We start from the raw sequence: 3,892 nt of genomic DNA on the forward strand, positions 1-3,892 counted from the left end.
GGGGATACAAAGCAGTGTAAGGATGCAGTGATGGATGCAGTGTAAGGATAAGCTGTACACGGCCAGATTTTCAAAAGTGTCTAGTGTTCATTTAGGTACTGAATAAGGACAAATTTTCTCAAAAATCTTTAGCAACACTTATAGTGCCACTCTGGCTTTTGAGTCCTTCTGAAAATACCAGAGGCACTTCTGAATCCTGTACTTATCTCTCTTCTTTCTACTTGCTTCTTGTTGCTTTTGTTTCTTCACTGCCTGGTTTATTTTTCTGTGTTGTTTCACATAGTGACATCTGTGCATTACTGGGGGGACTTGTAATTACACCCTTATCATGCAAATAGGTAGGTTAACCATGATGAAAGGAGACAGAAACGTCTGTAAAAATTCTACAGGTTCTCTACAGAATTGAAATGAAAATCTGGCCCCAGGTCTCTCTTGACTATTCTCACAGCTGCCATTCTTCCTATAGGGGCTGAAAATCAAATTGCAACGAGGTGCTGACTGAGTCTCTGATCCTTATGCCATAGCTGAGTGTTGAATACTGGATGATTCACAGTACTACATTTCTTATATATTTTTCTTAATTTACATAGTATCACAGATGTGTAAACACTGATCTTTGAGTTTTTAATAGCTTAGGGATATCTTAACACAAAGATTTCACTCTGTGCTTGTTTTAAATGAATGATTAGAAGCACCACAGCAATTGTTATGTCCCTGTAAGACACACCTCCATTTGTTTCTTCACAGCACTTTCATTTCATCTGCCAGAGACTGAACTTCAAACCAATGTTCAGAAACTGCTTGAGCAGACAAATACACATTGTAGGAGCTCTTGGATACTCCTATTCGTCCTTACTGCTTCTGTCAGGTCAAATGTTTGTAAAGCTTGTACCTACACATCTCTACACATGCATATACTTCATCTAAAATACACTAAGACATGGTTTTAGGTTTGTCTCTGAACTTTTGATGGTATAACTGTGCCAATACGTTTGTGTACTCTAATGATTATTGTTCATTGTCTGGCTGCTGATATTTAAGAACATTTAGAGCTCATGAAAAATGTTTCATAGCTCTGGAGCACTGATTTCTTTATATATCTCCAAAGCAGATACAGTGCTGGCAGCCATGGTGCCAGGTTCTCTGTATACCTGGCCAGTTCACTTCACCCTGACCAGGAGGGACTCTCTTTCTCCGTGACAATTTGGAGCAGTTTCCATACCCATACATTTTTGGTATCTCTGTGGATTGTCAGTTTGACTCTCTTTCTGTTTGTATAGACATGAGCACAGAGAGGCAGTTCACCATGTTAGTCTGATTTAGTTAGTCTATACAGTGCATTTCTATCTTGCATGTAGGTACAGCCTCAGTTCTGATGTAGGTTGTAGACACTCAGGATCAGTGAAGCAGTTTGCCACCCTGGAGAGCTCCTTGAGATGGGAGTTAGCAGCTTCAGTGGCTGATAGGACTATTCTTTCCGTCTGTAATATTGCCACAGCACAGGCTTTGAGAAATTTATGTTTTATCATGCCTATATTATCTTTTTGCCTTTCTACCATCATCTGTTGAATTTCTTCCTTTCTCCCCCCACATCTTTTGCAGAATGTAAGAAAACCAATTAAATCCCTCTAAGGAGGAGGAGGAGGAGGAGGAAGGAGCAGACCTCAAATGGAGCCAGGATTTCACAATGGTAAAGGTAAACCTTCCTCTTTTCTAATTCTGAGACCACTGAAATAATTGCAGGACAGCCCTTATGGCCCCAAGTTCTTGGTACCCAAATCATACTAATAAGTATCATGCTATGTTAGGAGACCTCATTTCTGCCGGTGCTGTCACTTCACTGAAGAGATTTAAAAATAACTATGAAATGATAATATGAATGTATACATTTTTTATTTCCCTCCCCTGTGAGGTCTGTCTCTTTATGTTTTGAACCAAATTAGCTTCTATTGATATTGTTGCCTTTATTTGTATGAAGCACTTTGCTGCACAACTACTAGCAATTATTTCACATTTACTTTGATCATAAATCTTGTTAGGCAGTTTAACTGTTATGTATATTCAAATTTGCTATGCTTTAAGAGCAAATGAAATATTTTCAGATCCTTTACACAATGCCACAAAGCCAGTCTACTGTCTAAGGTTTATCAGTTGGTTTTGCTAATCTAAATATATTAATAATCTATTGTGTTCATTGCTTTTTCATATTCTAATCAAAGAGAATGAATGTTTTGGTAATAAATGATAGATAATCCACTGTCAGAGTGTAGTGGCTGGTTTAAGGATGGCATAATAAGTAATAGTCCATTTGATCAGAATAAATACCAAAATGTTGAACACCTAATCTGTGGTTAGTGAGCCAGTTTCTAGTGGAAATGTGATTTTTTTTCAACAGGAAAAAAAATGGAACATCCCTCCAAACTTCCTAACTGGGACTTCATTTAATCTCTCTAGGAACTCACATAGAGTCATAGAGAAGTAGGGCTGGAAGGGACCTCCAGAGGTCATCTAGTCCAACCCCTGCCTGAGGCTGGATCATCTCTATCCAAACCATCCCAAACCCCCATAATCTAAACCAAGAATGGGCAAAATGGTGGATCCGACCAGCGCCTGGGCTCCATTTCCCAGCCGCTCCTGCCCATAGTTTCATAGCTGGTAGGATCAGAAGGGACCTGAGCAGACCATCAAGTCCGACCCCCCTGCCGTGGGCAGGAAAGAATGCTGGGATCAAATGATCCCAGCAAGGTGATCATCTAGCCTCCTTTTAAAGACCCCCAGGATAGAAGCAAGCACCACTTCCCTTGGAAGTTGGTTCCAGCTCCTAGCCTCCTGATATCTAGCCTGAACCTATTCTTGATCGATTTGTGGCTGCAGCCTCTTTCCATGGAGACCCCAGGAGGGGCAGGGCAGAGTTTCAGTGGAGACCAGGCAAAGCAGTGCTGGCAGGGCACGTGGTTGGGTGGGAAGCTGTTTTGTGGCTGGGGCCAGGATTCTGCAGCAGTGACAGCCTCGTCCAGAGCTGGGACAGAGCCACAATCCACTGCCTGCATGCCCCAGGCAGGAGCATGTGGGCAGCAGATTGCTGCCCTGTCCCAGTTCTGGACCATGCTGACACCATCAAAAAATCCTGGCTCCTGTCCCGGAGCCACTCCCAGCCAAGCCATGCACCCTGGCAGCACTGCTTGGGTGGGTCTCCATGGAAACTCTAGCCCTGCCCCTCCTGGGGTCTCCACGGAAATGAGCCTCAGTGATGTGGGCAGGCACTGCTGGGAAACAGAGTCTACCACAGGCTGCATCCAGCCCATGGGCCAGACTTTGCCTGCCCCAATCTAAACTCTACACAACATAGACCTAACACCCTAACCTGACACAGATAAAGCAAGGGAACCATGGCAGCCAATGTCCTACATCTGTAAAAGCTTGTTAATATGTGCTCAAGAAATCTTGTGTAGAGGGCCACTCCCCTCAATACAGAGCAAGATAAAACCCCTCACAGAACATATCAATCTGGCCATGGGGTAAAATTTCTTTCTGCCCCAACTATGGTAATCAGTCTGACCCTGACTGGAGGGACAAGACCCTCTAGCCAGGAACCTCTGGCTTTACTCTTAGCAGGAGAATCACCACACCCCAGTGGAAGTCCCCAGCCTTAGCTGTAGCCAACACACGATGCATCTGGGAAGCTTAAAAACATCCTGTCCCATAGAGCAGAAAAATGTGAGGGGGAAGGGGGCAGGAGCAACCATCGAAGCCCAGAAGCATGGGAAATACCCATGGTAGAAAATAGGCATAGCTATATCTAGATCATCCACAACCAGTGTCTGTCCAACCTCTTCTTGAACACCTCCAGTGATGGAGAGTCCACAGCTTCCCTAGGTTGTCTATTATTCTC

Source organism: Gavialis gangeticus, unplaced genomic scaffold (genome assembly GCF_001723915.1).
Source record: "Gavialis gangeticus isolate Ggan-Ray unplaced genomic scaffold, GavGan_comp1, whole genome shotgun sequence".
NCBI classification, from domain to species: Eukaryota; Metazoa; Chordata; order Crocodylia; family Gavialidae; genus Gavialis; species Gavialis gangeticus.